At 42.0% G+C, this 16,706-nt stretch overlaps 1 protein-coding gene across 3 annotated transcripts in view; it reads right to left on the bottom strand.

The window, feature by feature from the left end:
- The window catches only part of LOC127645775 (transcriptional repressor p66-alpha-like), a 31,539-nt gene extending 23,476 nt beyond the window's left edge, over positions 1 to 8,063 (bottom strand). For 2 of the 3 annotated variants that reach the window (XM_052129445.1, XM_052129447.1), the window contains exon 1: positions 7,858 to 8,063. The gene's annotated coding sequence lies outside the window, so the exon portion shown is untranslated. The remainder of the gene's footprint in view (positions 1 to 7,857) is intronic. The other variant, XM_052129448.1, reaches the window with a different exon arrangement.
- Between the last annotated feature and the right edge of the window lie 8,643 nt (positions 8,064 to 16,706).

The following is a 16,706-nucleotide window of genomic DNA, read 5'->3' as shown; positions in this document are numbered from 1 at the left end:
GATTACCAGCTGTGTGTATGTGAGACGCTGCTGTTTCCTGCACACACACACGTATCGAGTTGAGGCCTGTCCACGTGTGTGTGTGTGTGTGTGTGTGTGTGTGTGTGTGTGTGTGTGTGTGTGTGTGTGTGTGTGTGGGATATGCCTCATTTAAGACACAGATGTGTGTAAACTGTCGGGACGTGTAACAAAACACCACACCATCATTTTATCGCCTGTAGACACTCAATACACCCACTGCAATCTCCCTGATGATCTCCCGACCCTGCGCTCATAACGCCTGATCGAGGGTCTGTCTGTAGATTTTAAGAAAAATAGGAAAATGGTGTCACAGTTGATTGACCCTGACTGAGTTTGTCAAACAGAAGTGAGGCTTTATGATGAATCACACACAGTGAAGATAAAGAGTAATTTATGAATTATATATCTAATGAATCTGATGTTTTGGAGTGGTGGCGTAGTGGCTAAAGCACAGCGCTATTAATCAGAAGGTCCTTTGTTCGAACCCCACAGTCACCACCATTGTGTCCTTGAGTAAGACACTTAACTCCAGGTTGCTCCGGGGGGATTGTCCCTGTAATAAGGGCACTGTAAGTCACTTTGGATAAAAGTGTCTGCCAAATGCATAAATGTAAATGTCTACTTCACAATAGCAACATCAATATGATAAAGACACCAAAGATCAAATATAAATGAATAATTTCATACTAATTAACTACATTAATAATACAAAATATGGTTAATTTACCGAACTGTAGCCTATTACAAAGCAACGTAAAAACTTTGTGCATTACTATAATAAATACTGATTCAAAGCAATGAATCAATATTTCAGTTCGGATGCTGCCATAGAAGACAGCTTCCTATGGAGACGGTGATCGTCTGTCTGTCCGTCTGATTCTCAGGTCAGTACACAGGAAGTGTATTTACAGTGTGTGATGTAATGACCTCCACGAGATGTTCCAAACACTCCACATTCCAAAAACTCCACATTCTAAACACGCCACGAGATGTTCAAAAACTTCATAAAATCTTTTATAAATTAAATAAGATGTTGCAAACACGCCACGAGATGTCCAAACACTCCACGAGATGTTTCAAACACTCCACGAGATGTTCCAAACACTCCACGAGATGTTCCAAACACTCCACGAGATGTTCCAAACACTCCACGAGATGTCCAAACACTCCACGAGATGTTCCAAACACTCCACGAGATGTTCCAAACACTCCACGAGATGTTTCAAACACTCCACGAGATGTCCCAAACACTCCACGAGATGTTTAAAAAGATGTTGCAAACACGCCACGAGATGTCCAAACACTCCACGAGATGTTCCAAACACTCCACGAGATGTCCAAACACTCCACGAGATGTTCCAAACACTCCACGAGATGTTCCAAACACTCCACGAGATGTTTCAAACACTCCACGAGATGTTTCAAACACTCCACGAGCTGTTTAAAAAGATGTTCCAAACACTCCACGAGATGTTCCAAACACTCCACGAGATGTTCCAAACACTCCACGAGATGTTCCAAACACTCCACGAGATGTTTCAAACACTCCACGAGATGTCCCAAACACTCCACGAGATGTTTAAAAAGATGTTCCAAACACTCCACGAGATGTTCCAAACACTCCACGAGATGTTTCAAACACTCCACGAGATGTTCCAAACACTCCACGAGATGTTTAAAAAGATGTTCCAAACACTCCACGAGATGTTCCAAACACTCCACGAGATGTTCCAAACACTCCACGAGATGTTTCAAACACTCCACGAGATGTCCCAAACACTCCACGAGATGTTTAAAAAGATGTTCCAAACACTCCACGAGATGTTCCAAACACTCCACGAGATGTTCCAAACACTCCACGAGATGTTCCAAACACTCCACGAGATGTTTCAAACACTCCACGAGATGTTTAAAAAGATGTTCCAAACACTCCACGAGATGTCCCAAACACTTCACGAGATGTTCAAACATGCCACGAGATGTTTCAAACACTCCACGAGATGTTCCAAACACTCCACGAGATGTTCCAAACACTCCACGAGATGTTCCAAACACTCCACGAGATGTTTCAAACACTCCACAAGATGTTTAAAAAGATGTTCCAAACACTCCACGAGATGTCCCAAACACGCCACGAGATGTTCCAAACACTCCACGAGATGTTCCAAACACTCCACGAGATGTCCCAAACACTCCACGAGATGTCCCAAACACTTCACGAGATGTTCAAACACGCCACGAGATGTTCCAAACACTCCACGAGATGTTCCAAACACTCCACGAGATGTTCCAAACACGCCACGAGATGTTTCAAACACGCCACGAGATGTTCCAAACACTCCACGAGATGTTCCAAACACTCCACGAGATGTTTCAAACACTCCACGAGATGTTTAAAAAGATGTTCCAAACACTCCACGAGATGTTTCAAACACTCCACGAGATGTTTAAAAAGATGTTCCAAACACTCCACGAGATGTCCCAAACACTTCACGAGATGTTCAAACACTCCACGAGATGTTCCAAACACTGCCACGAGATGTTTAAAAAGATGTTCCAAACACTCCACGAGATGTCCCAAACACTTCACGAGATGTCCCAAACACTTCACGAGATGTTCAAACACTTCACGAGATGTTCAAACACTCCACGAGATGTTCCAAACACTCCACGAGATGTTCCAAACACGCCACGAGATGTTTCAAACACGCCACGTGATGTTTAAAAAGATGTTTCAAACACGCCAAGAGATGTACCAAACACTCCATGAGATGTTCAAACACGCCACGAGATGTTTCAAACACTCCATGAGATGTACCAAACACTCCATGAGATGTACCAAACACTCCACGAGATGTACCAAACACTCCACGAGATGTACCAAACACGCCACGAGATGTTTCAAACACGCCACGAGATGTTCCAAACACTTCACGAGATGTTCAAACACTTCACGAGATGTTCAAACACTCCACGAGATGTTCCAAACACTCCACGAGATGTTCCAAACACGCCACGAGATGTTTCAAACACGCCACGTGATGTTTAAAAAGATGTTTCAAACACGCCAAGAGATGTACCAAACACTCCATGAGATGTACCAAACACTCCATGAGATGTACCAAACACTCCACGAGATGTAACAAACACTCCATGAGATGTACCAAACACTCCATGAGATGTACCAAACACTCCACGAGATGTAACAAACACTCCATGAGATGTTTCAAACACGCCACAAGATGTTTAAAAAGATGTTTCAAACACTTCACGAGATGTTTCAAACAATCCACGAGATGTTCCAAACACTTCACGAGATGTTTCAAACAATCCACGAGATGTTCCAAACACTCCACAAGATGTTCCAAACACTTCACGAGATGTTCCAAACACGCCACAAGATGTTCCAAACACGCCACGAGATGTTTCAAACATGCCACGAGATGTTTAAAAAGATGTTTCAAACACGCCAAGAGATGTACCAAACACTCCATGAGATGTTCAAACACGCCACGAGATGTTTCAAACACTCCATGAGATGTACCAAACACTCCATGAGATGTACCAAACACTCCATGAGATGTACCAAACACTCCATGAGATGTACCAAACACTCCATGAGATGTACCAAACACTCCACGAGATGTTCCAAACACTCCATGAGATGTACCAAACACTCCATGAGATGTACCAAACACTCCATGAGATGTACCAAACACTCCATGAGATGTACCAAACACTCCATGAGATGTACCAAACACTCCATGAGATGTACCAAACACTCCACGAGATGTACCAAACACTCCACGAGATGTACCAAACACTCCACGAGATGTAACAAACACTCCATGAGATGTTTCAAACACGCCACAAGATGTTTAAAAAGATGTTTCAAACACTTCACGAGATGTTTCAAACAATCCACGAGATGTTTCAAACAATCCACGAGATGTTCCAAACACTCCACAAGATGTTCCAAACACTCCACAAGATGTTCCAAACACTTCACGAGATGATTTAAAACCCCATGAGATCTTTTATAAACGACTTAAAGGTTTAGTTAACCCAAAAATGAAAAATCAGTCACTGTTTACTCACCCATGCTGTTAGAGAAACTATGTTGTGTTCAGTGCTGTCACACAATGGCAGTTTATGCTGACCACCTCTTCAAGCTTCAAAACCTACTGCATGCTTCCAGAACAATCATGAGTCTCATGATATGGTGGTCACCATAAACATAGATGTTTTAAAATGAGGTTTCCTTTCAGTTCGGATGCTGCCATTGAAGACAGCTTCCTATGGAGACGGTGATCGTCTGTCTGTCCGTCTGATTCTCATGTCGGTACACAGGAAGTGTATTTATAGTGTGATGTAATGACCTCCACTACAGCACATTGAACACTGAGAGTGACCTACATGCCTGTGTGTACAAGTGTGTGTTTACAGAAGAGGCTACAGCATCTCTTTCAAAACACGTTTTAAAGAAGGCTAAATGGTTCGAAGGTTTTAAACTGGCAAGCGACTTCAGCATCCTAACGCCATGGCAACCCACAACAAACATACAGGGACACTTCCACCATCTGAAAGCCCCAAACCATCTCATTTTCCTCAAACAATCAATGGAGCTCCAAACAAAGTCTGATCACTGATAATAAATCAGACATGCAGCGGTGATTCTGAATCCCATCAGAACGGTTGTTCTGGGAACGTATCACACAGCGATGCTCAACACACGAGGGAGAACGGCATGAAGTGAACACAAAGAGCAAAACGTGACATCCTCACACGTCATGAGACGAGGATTTGATTTAATAAGTGAATAATCTGAAAAATTATTCTAAATGGACTACCTGGCAATTAAACTTTTCATATTTAATAAAACAATACAATTCTTAAAAAAGCATTTTTAGTGACTCCAGTCAGGTCTCCTTAGCAACCAAATTGGGCCGGTTGCTAGGGAGGGTAGAGTCACATGGGGTAACCTCCTCATGGTCGCTATAATGTGGTTCTCGCTCTCGGTGGGGCGTGTGGCGAGTTGTGCGTGGATGCCGCGGAGAATAGCGTGAAGCCTCCACACGCGCTACATCTCCACGGTAACACGCTCAACATGTCACGTGATGAGATGCGCAGATTGACAGTCTCAGACACGGAGGGAACTGAGATTCGTCCTCTGCCTCTGCACCACTACGAGGACTTGGAGCGCATTGGGAATTGGGCGTTACAAATTGGGGAGGAAATAAAAATAGAATTGTTTATTTTTCTTTTATGTCTGTAAAATCCACTTGTAAAAATGCAATACATTTTATTTAAATTTTTTAATTTATCCTCTACCCGCCGCTTTGGCTTGTGGGCTAAAGAGTTAATTTCAGACCCTGGTTCACACACATTTCGGTTATTAACGAGAGTGACAACCACATTCTATAACCAAACTGACACCTGCAAATTTTCACTTGTGGCTCAATTAAAGATGTTTATTTAATGACGCGGCGTCAAGGGTCTGGGTATCTCAGCGAGTATTGACACTGACTATCACACCTGGAGTCGTGAGTTTGAATCCAGGGCGTGCTGAGTGACTCCAGCCAGATCTCCTTAGCAACCAAATTGGGCCGGTTGCTAGGGAGGGTAGAGTCACATGGGGTAACCAAATTGGGCCGGTTGCTAGGGAGGGTAGAGTCACATGGGGTAACCAAATTGGCCGGTTGCTAGGGAGGGTAGAGTCACATGGGGTAACCAAATCGGCCGGTTGCTAGGGAGGGTAGAGTCACATGGGGTAACCAAATTGGAGAGTAGCATGAGTCTCCACATGCTGTGAGTCACATGATAAGATGCGCCGATTGACAGTCTCGGACTGAGTCTTGTCCTCCACCACCCGGATTGAGGCGAGTGAGGACCTACTAAGTAGTGGGAATTGGGCATTCCAAATTGGGAGAAAAGCCGCTGTTGGGGATAAAATGTTAAAAAATACAAAATTAATGCGCCATCAATTGTGATGAGTCATGCCCAGTGGACATCGTCATCATTCATTTTTACTTTAGTCACTGTCACCATGGTTACAGGTGTTAGAATACGATTGTGACTTTGGTTGTTCGTTCATACAGCGAGTATTCGATCTGCTACAGTAAGCTGTTGTATGAACAGCACATTTCAAGACTCCTGTAAGTAAATACACTGACTGTACAAATGAAGCCATAGACCCCAGTGAGTCCATTGCTAACATACAACATGTAGAGTTTACGTCAGGCATGATTTTGTCAGTATTCAGGTAATTTACAAACACCTACAAAGTGTTGAACAGATGGACGTCCTGTAGTGAACGCCTCCTCAGAGCATCATGTGACACAAACAGCCCTCCACACACACACACTATTCTTCAGATCGATTATTTGGTTTTGTTATAAACTCCTTGATATCAGCATCAATCCAGTCACTGATGCCAAAAATGGGCAAATCAAACATCAAAATTCTTTGTTTAGGGCAAAAACAGGCTTTCCTTTATATAGGCTACACTGTACATGTTTCCTAATTACTAATATATTAATATATAAAAGCATTCTAGTTTTGTCACACCATCTACATTAGTAGATCTAAATGAATAGCTGTAATTTATACTTTACACCATTTGTTAATTGCAGCAGCCAAAATTATAATCTTGATTATCATTAATTGTGCAACCCTTCCAGCAACCCTGATGCTCAAATGTGATGATCTGCATCTTCTACATGACTTAATGACATATAGTCAAATGGGTTAATCAGTAAAACTACCAGCTAATGCCTAAATCCGCCACTGGCTGCATTTATGTGCTTTTTGGAGCTTCAAAGTTCTGGTCACTATCCGCTTGCATTGTATGGACCAACAGAGCTGAAATATTCTTCTAAACATCTTCATTTGTGTTGTGCAGAAGAAAGAAAGTCACACATCTGAGATGGCATGAGGGTGAATAAATGACCGACATTTGGGCGAACTGTCCCTTTAAGACTCTTTAACGAACATTAAAGTTGAGCGCGCGCACTACACAGTAAACAGCGTCATGTAGTTCTCGGAGTTCTGTCACCATGACAACTCTAATGTGCTGAATAAACAGCCAAAACTTTGTCCAAAAGTTCATCTCTTGATATGACGTTGGTCAAGTTGGACTTTTCCGAACAGGATTAATCACGCCACTGAATGTGATGTGTCAGGAGGCGGTAAATGAGCGCGTGCCGCTTTAAGATGAGGAAGAGGAGGATGAGTGTGACTGAGGAGGAAGAGCAGCAGCAGCCCGGGACTCGTATTGTGTGATACAGTCGAAAACAAGTGAAGAAAACACCGACACACAACGAGCACCGGCGACTGCTTCAACAACACCTTTATATTTCTACACGGACATCAAAACATTTACAATCATCACAATCATGACATCTCGACGTCATAAACACACGATCACCGGCGCGCGCGCGCACACACACACACACACACACACACACACACACACACACATCCGTCAGTCCGAACAACTTCACAAGACGGTTTAAAACTCTCATAATAAACAGTTATCACTTTAAACACCGATACACTACATTAAACCGTCCGTTTGATGAGTTTATTAAAGCTAATATATAATAACAAGAAACTGAAGTATGAAAGCCACACATCTTAACTTACTGTAATTCACCTCAGCTATAAATATATAAACGAGTAAACTTACACGAACTATTAAAGTTTACCTCAGTGTGTGTGTCTGTATGTTTGTGAGTGTGTATGTATGCGTGTATGTGTGTGTGTCGCAGGTCGGTGAGGAAGAGGAGCAGCTCGCGAGCGATCACCGACCGCACAAACTCTTTCAACGGCACTCACCGGGTCGCGGGGACGCTGCTGTGAGTACCGGGGGTCTTCCTGGCGATTCGGACCGGTAATTCACTCCGATAATCCCGGGGAAACCTACTGTTCTCGCTCGCTCGCGCCCTCCCCGCGCCGCTACGCCGCCTCGCTGCCAAATAATGCGCCGCTCGCTCGCGCACACACACACTTCCAGCCAGCCGCGGCGTCACCGCACTGAGCATGCGCGCTCGAGAGCTCCGGGGGACCATCATCACCGATATCACGACCGGGGTCTTCCTCACTGACACACACCCGTTCAAACTTCACTATTACACACACACACACACACACACACACACACACACACACACACACACACACACACACACACACACACACACACACACACACAAACAAACAGACACACACACACACACACACAGACAGACAGACATACACTCACACAGACACGCACACACACATGCACAGACACACTCACACAGACGCACACATGCACAGACACACACACGCGCACACATACACGCACACACACTATCACAACCATACTCACACAGACACACACACAGAGAGAGACACACACACACTTACACATGCACACACTATCACAAACATACTCACAAAGAGAGAGGCACTCACAAAGAGAGAGGCACTCACACAAACTCACACATACATGCTCACAGACAGACAAACACAGACAGACACACATGCTCACACAGACACTGACACACACATACATGCACACACACACACACACACGCAGACACACAAACTCACACAGACTCACAGACACACACACTCATACAGACACACACACACACTCAGACACACACACAAACTCACACAGACTCACAGACACACACTCATACAGACACACACTCAGACACAAACTCACACAGACAAGCACATACACACACTCACACATACATGCGCACAAACAGACACACACACAAAGACACACACACACTCATACAGACACACACACACAAACTCAGTCACACAAACTCATACAGACACAGTAAATTTCCCAGTAAACTTTTACCTGCTGTTGAAATCAGGATCTAAAAAGCTCCGAGTGAGACACAATAACATCCTTCTATAGGACAATATACAGTCAGAGAAACTAAATACTCGAACAACAATGACATATAACAAACAATTCCAGTGAGAAAACATGTAAACATGTCAACAGTTCAGCTCACACAATGACAAACAAACCTTTATTTTAAATAACGAGGTTGCTCCGGGGGGATTGTCCCTGTAATAAGTGCACTGTAAGTCACTTTGGATAAAAGCATCTGCCCATTGCATAAATGCCAATCCTGTAACCCCTCATCCAAATAGGACAATATATGATCGGTACTTAGAGATGAACAAACCTATTGTGTTCATTGGAGATTCCGATTAATCTCGGATCTCTTATTTTTCAGACCATTTAGTTTCAGGATTACCTGCCTGCCAATCATCACGCCAGTCAGGACAGCTCTCCATATATCACCCATATTCCGGACCGCCCAATCAACCGACATACAGAGTCTGGGGTTAAAATTAAAACCGAGTGTCCACTACGTCACACATGAAGCTCTGAACCCTCAACCAAAATTCTTGGATCTTAACACACCCCCCAAAAACCTAAGTTGTGTCCCGTCTTCTGACTGGCATCGCCAGCAGGTGGGTGTGCCTTTAAGACCAAGCCTATACAATCTAGACGGGGTGCAAAAGTCAAGTACATAATCTTGTGTAGGCCTATCCTATCCACCTTTATCTTAATAACTTAATCCATCCAATAAAAGTATTCCTGAACCCTTATATTTCCAAAATCTTAGATAATCCCATTCTACCATATCAAACACCTTTTCAGCATCAAGTGAGATGCAGCGACCGGAGTCTGATCATTCGCCACTGATCACATGATACTGATGAAACTCCTGATGTTATCAGAAGAGCCCCGAATAAACCCCACCTGATCTATATGTGTAAGAGATGCATAACTTAATCAGTTAGCCAAAAGTTTTTACAATATTTTACTGTCTAGCTGGATCAGGGAAATTGGGCGGTAACTCTTACACTCGCTTGGATCTTTGTCCCGTTTAAGAATCAGACTGATCCGGGCTTGTGTCATGGCTGGCAGAAGTTTTCCATTCTTTAATGAATCTGTTTAAACTTCTAATAAACGTGGAGCCAGTTCTGTAGCATAAGATCTAAAATATTCAGCGGCAAACCCATCTGGCCTGTAGAAAAGGCCTTAATTACCTCACCAAACTCCTCCTATCTCAGAATCAAGAGATTTACTTTGCTCAGTCATCAGTTTCGGGAGTTCTGATGGTTCCACAAAGTTTCTAAAATCCTCATCAGTAGATGAAGACGAGGAACTATAAAGATCAAGATAGAATTAATTAAAAGCATTATTAATATTAATGAGGTAAATATTTCACCACCAGCAGATTTCACTGAGGGAATGATAGAAAAAGACTCTCTCTGTTTTATATATATATTCAGAGGTTTTCCTGCTTTGTCCCCCGAATCAAAGTCTGACTGTCTTTCCCTGAATAGCCAAAACTCCCCCTTCCACGACACAATAGTTTTATATCTGTATTACAATCGGGTCAATTCTCTGAGGCCATCAGACATTCGGTGCTTCAGCACTTTTAATATTCCCTGCCAACTCCACGAGTTCTTGTGTTTTGGATTTTTTGGTGAATGAGGCGTACTGTATGATCCGCCCCTAAGAACCGCCTTAAGTGCCTCCTAAGCCACGCCCACAGAGGACACTGAGGATCAGTTGGTCTCCATATAAACACTGATTTCAGCCTTTAACATTTGTTGGGAATCTGGATTTTGCAAAAGGGAAACATCACCAGGGTTTGATCTGAGACTAAGATATTTCCAACTGAGCAATCAACAGATGAAATGAGGGATTTAGATATATAATATATATATATATTCTAGAATAAATGTTATGGACTGATGAAGAGAACGTATAGTCTCTACCAGATGGGTTCAGAAGATTTGTGCACATCCTGTGAAGCGTCAGTGTTGCTTTAGGGGTTTACATACTTTTGCTTCACTATGATCAAGGACTGAATCCATCAATAGATTAAAGTCTCCTCCCAATATTATATCATGAGGGGTGCCACATCCCTTCAAGATCTATAAAGAAGCCCTGATCATCAGCGTTAGGTGCTTAAATATTAGCCAAAATCAACCTTTGCCCCTGAATTTCTGCTAAACAATAACGACTCTAATGTGTCTTTAATCTGTTTGAGACATTTGAATTGTAGATGTTTATTGATCAGTGTAATGACTCCCCTGCTCTTACTCGAGCCAGCACTAAAGAACACATGTCCACCCCAAATCTTACCATTTCCCATATATCTTTGAATTTGCAAAGTCTGGGAACAAGAAAATGCTGCGGTTGTTCCAATAAAGCCTTCCTTTACTCCTCGCCTCACACGAGATCTTGATCGGATGATCTCAGATATTTGGCCAGGATTGATTGGGGTTTTCTCCCTCAGCAGATCTCCGAGCCGGATCTCTGTGAGCTTGCTCGATTTCCAGCTTATGGCCTGTTATATCGAGCAGACTCGGGAAGAGCTCGTCTAGGAATTTCACCATATCTCAGCCTTCCTCATGCTCAGGAATTCCAACAATTCGGACGTTGTTTTGCCGGTTACGATTCTCAAGGTCTTCCAACTTTTCCCAAATGTGCTGCAAGTCTGTCTTGGTGGATTAGCAGATAATTCCCTCTCCGATGACTCCAGATAATCGATCCTCTTCTCAACGCCCCCCACTCTTGTAACCACATCAGTGAATTTCATCTCCATAGAACTGATCGATCGACCTATTACAGCAAGATCCTCCAAGTCAGCAACGACCTTCGCCAGCATCACCGGCATGCTCGACAGTTGACGCCTCTTTCACCGCACCGTCTTTCTGGAGACCAAGAACAACTTTTGGAGAAAGGTCTTGCATCTGTCCCTATGCCCAAAAGGGTCGACTATGCTGAACTCAGAGGGAACTTATACCAATATCATAGAAAACTAAAACTTTTAGATCATTTCGGTTTAATTAATGAATTTTCCTCAATCCCTTTTATTGAAAAATCTATGTGGGAACCACCAGAGAAAAATGTGTCTTGTTTTAAATGATTCAAAGAGACATTTCAATAATCAGGATTCTATTGATAACTTAACGATGGAACACCGCAGGGCCATAAAGTTTTTAAAATCAAAGCGGAATATGTTTTAAACCAGCAGATAAAAGGATCTGCCACAGTAATTATGGATAGTAAGATCTTTTAGAAGCGAGACATTAAATGCCTCTTTTAAATTCAATACAGGAAGAGACCCGAAAACACACAAGACAAGTCCATTGTCTTTCCATTGATTAGTTTATTTTCACCAATGGCTGGGAAATTGAATTCTGTTGTGAAGACCCATTTTCAGCAGTCACAGGACAGACACGATGTGTTGAGACCCTTTACAGAGCAGTTTTTAAAAGATATGTTAGTGCTGCTCGATTTATACAACATTTACTTATAAACCTACATTTCTATCTTCATTTAAAATCCAGAAATGTTGTCTGTCTGTCTATCTATCTATCTGTCTGACTTTCTGTCTGTCTGTCTTTCTATCTATCTGTCTATCTATCTGTCTGACTATCTGTCTGTCTGTCTTTCTATCTATCTATCTATCTGTCTGTGTGTCTATCTATCTATCTGTGTGTCTATCTATCTATCTGTCTGTCTGTCTGTCTATCTATCTATCTATCTGTCTGTGTGTCTATCTATCTATCTGTCTGACTTTCTGTCTTTCTATCTATCTGTCTGACTATCTGTCTGTCTGTCTTTCTATCTATCTGTCTATTTATCTATCTGTCTGTGTGTCTATCTATCTACCAGTCTATCTATCTGTCTGTCTGTCTTTCTATCTATCTATCTATCTGTCTGTGTGTCTATCTATCTACCAGTCTATCTATCTATCTGTCTGTCTATCTATCTGTCTGTCTTTCTATCTATCTGTCTGACTATCTATCTGTCTGTCTATCTATCTGTCTGTCTTTCTATCTATCTGTCTATCTATCTATTTATCTATCTGTCTGTGTGTCTATCTATCTATCTGTCTGACTTTCTGTCTGTCTGTCTATCTATTTGTCTATCTATCTGTCTGACTATCTGTCTATCTGTCTGTCTGTCAATCTATCTGTATATCATCTGTCTGTCTGTCTTTCTATCTATCTGTCTGTGTGTCTATCTATCTATTTATCTATCTGTCTGTCTATCTATCTATCTGTCTGACATTCTGTCTATCTGTCTGTCTGTCAATCTATCTGTATATCATCTGTCTGTCTGTCTTTCTATCTATCTATCTATCTGTCTGTGTGTCTATCTATCTATTTATCTATCTGTCTGTCTATCTATCTATCTGTCTGACTATCTGTCTATCTGTCTGTCTGTCAATCTATCTGTATATCATCTGTCTGTCTGTCTTTCTATCTATCTATCTATTTATCTATCTGTCTGTGTGTCTATCTATCTATTTATCTATCTGTGTGTCTATCTATCTATCTGTCTGACATTCTGTCTGTCTGTCTATCTATTTGTCTATCTATCTGTCTGACTATCTGTCTATCTATCTATCTATCTATCTGTGTGTCTATCTATCTATCTGTCTGACTTTCTATCTATCTGTCTATCTATCTGTCTGACTATCTGTCTATCTATCTGTCTATCTATCTATCTATCTGTCTGTGTGTCTATCTATCTATCTGTCTGTCTTTCTATCTATCTGTCTGACTGTCTGTCTTTCTATCTATCTGTCTATTTATCTGTCTGTGTGTCTATCTATCTACCAGTCTATCTATCTATCTATCTGTCTGACTATCTATCTGTCTGTCTGTCTATCTATTTATCTATCTGTCTGTGTGTCTATCTATCTACCAGTCTATCTATCTGTCTGTCTGTCTTTCTATCTATCTATCTGTCTGTGTGTCTATCTATCTACCAGTCTATCTATCTATCTGTCTGTCTATCTATCTGTCTGTCTTTCTATCTATCTGTCTGACTATCTATCTGTCTATCTATCTGTCTGTCTTTCTATCTATCTGTCTATCTATCTATTTATCTATCTGTCTGTGTGTCTATCTATCTATCTGTCTGACTTTCTGTCTGTCTGTCAATCTATCTGTATATCATCTGTCTGTCTGTCTGTCTTTCTATCTATCTATCTATTTATCTATCTGTCTGTGTGTCTATCTATCTATTTATCTATCTGTCTATCTATCTATTTATCTATCTGTGTGTCTATCTATCTATCTGTCTGACATTCTGTCTGTCTGTCTATCTATCTGTCTGACTATCTGTCTATCTATCTATCTATCTGTCTGTGTGTCTATCTATCTATCTGACTATCTGTCTGTCTTTCTATCTATCTATCTATTTATCTATCTGTCTGTGTGTCTATCTATCTATCTGTCTGACTTTCTGTCTGTCTTTCTATCTATCTGTCTGACTATCTGTCTGTCTTTCTATCTGTCTATTTATCTATCTGTCTGTCTATCTATCTGTCTGTCTTTCTATCTGTCTGACTATCTATCTGTCTGTCTGTCTATCTATTTATCTATCTGTATGTCTGTCTGTCTATCTATCTGTCTGTCTGTCTATCTATCTATCAGTCTGTCTGTCAATCTATGTGTCTGTCTGTCTATCTATCTGTACATGTATAAATGTATGCATTTGGCAGACGCTTTTATCCAAAGTGACTTACAGTGCCCTTATTACAGGGACAATCCCCCCGGAGCAACCTGGAGTTAAGTGTCTTACTCAAGGACACAATGGTGGTGACTGTGGGGATCAAACCAGCAACCTTCTGAGTAACAATGTATTATACAGAGCACTTATTACAGGGACAATTCCCCCGGAGCAACCTGGAGTTAAGTGTCTTACTCAAGGACACAATGGTGGTGACTGTGGGGATCAAACCAGCAACCTTCTGAGTACCAATGTATTATACAGAGCACTTATTACAGGGACAATCCCCCCGGAGCAACCTGGAGTTAAGTGTCTTACTCAAGGACACAATGGTGGTGACTGTGGGGATCGAACCAGCAACCTCCTGATTACCAATGTATTATACAGTGCACTTATTACAGGGACAATCCCCCCGGAGCAACCTGGAGTTAAGTGTCTTACTCAAGGACACAATGGTGGTGACTGTGGGGATCGAACCAGCAACCTCCTGATTACCAATGTATTATACAGTGCACTTATTACAGGGACAATCCCCCCGGAGCAACCTGGAGTTAAGTGTCTTACTCAAGGACACAATGGTGGTGACTGTGGGGATAAAACCAGCAACCTCCTGATTACCAGTTATGTGCTTTATCTCACTACGCCACCATTGTCTGTCTGTCTATATAGAATATTCCTTTATGACAGAAAAGTAAACTTGGAATTTCAGGACCACAAACACACAACAAAGGAAATAAAATGGAAAAATAAAAATAGTTTCTATGTTTGAGTTGAATTCATTTACAGATAAATGAGGGACACAAACAGCATCTACAGTTATAAAGTGTAAAATGATTATTCTGTGTTAATACAGTAATTATGTGTCTTGTTTAATAACAGCATTCACATGGAAATCCTGATGATCATGTTCTCATGATGAGAATGTTCCAGAGCTTCTGACGGTCTGTAGATCGTTTAATAAGTAGCCAAGTTTTATTTGAGCTGATGTTTAAAATCATCAGGGTTAAATGAGGGAATCGTTCAGACTGTATTTGATCCAGTATCTGCATCTTTTACAAACACACGTGTCATGATTATCACACGGGTCCCAACTATTGATCTCGTGTTTCTGGTGTTGTACAGCTCCATGTGAGTGATGTCAATGAACAGGAAGTGACCCTCCCAGTTCCCCTCAGCTCTGCTCACTATTTGGCAGGAAGTGTCATGCCTTGCCTGTGACACCTCACACAAATAATATCTGTTTATTCTGTCTTCAGTTATAACGTGTGTGAGTGTGTGTGTGTGTGTGTGAGGCTCATTTGGGCCTTGTGTCTGATCACTGTCAGAAGAAACACTCGGCAGATTACAAATACAGAAAGTCATGTGACCAGATTGACAACGCTACCCTCAGAGCTGGCACACACACACACACACACACACGCACTCACTCTCACTCTCTCACACACACACAGAGAAACAGTCACACACACACACACACACACACACACACACACACACACACAGTCACACACAACACACTCACTCACACACTCACTCACACACACACACAGAGAAACAGTCACACACACTCACACACACACACACACAGAGACACACACAGTCACACAAACACACTCACTCACACACCTCACACACACACACACACACACACACACACACACACACACAGAGAAACACACACAGTCACACACAAACACACTCACTCTCACACACTCACTCTCACACACACACACAGAGAAACACACAGTCACACACACAGAGAAACACACACAGTCACACACACACACACACACACACACACAGAGAAACACACACAGTCACACACACACACAGAGAAACACACACAGTCACACACAAACACACTCACTCTCACACACTCACTCTCACACACACACACAGAAACACACAGAGAAAAACACACACTCACTCATTCACACACACACACAGAAACACACACTCACTCATTCACACACACACACAGAAACACACACTCACTCATTCACACACACACACAGAAACACACACTCACTCATTCACACACACACACACAGAAACACACACTCACTCATTCACACACACACACAGAAACACACACTCACTCATTCACACACACACAGAA

The sequence above is a fragment of the Xyrauchen texanus genome, chromosome 6 (assembly GCF_025860055.1).
Source record: "Xyrauchen texanus isolate HMW12.3.18 chromosome 6, RBS_HiC_50CHRs, whole genome shotgun sequence".
Classification (NCBI taxonomy): domain Eukaryota; kingdom Metazoa; phylum Chordata; class Actinopteri; order Cypriniformes; family Catostomidae; genus Xyrauchen; species Xyrauchen texanus.
Note: the sequence above shows the minus strand (reverse complement) of the source record. Positions and strands in the feature narration are given on the sequence as shown.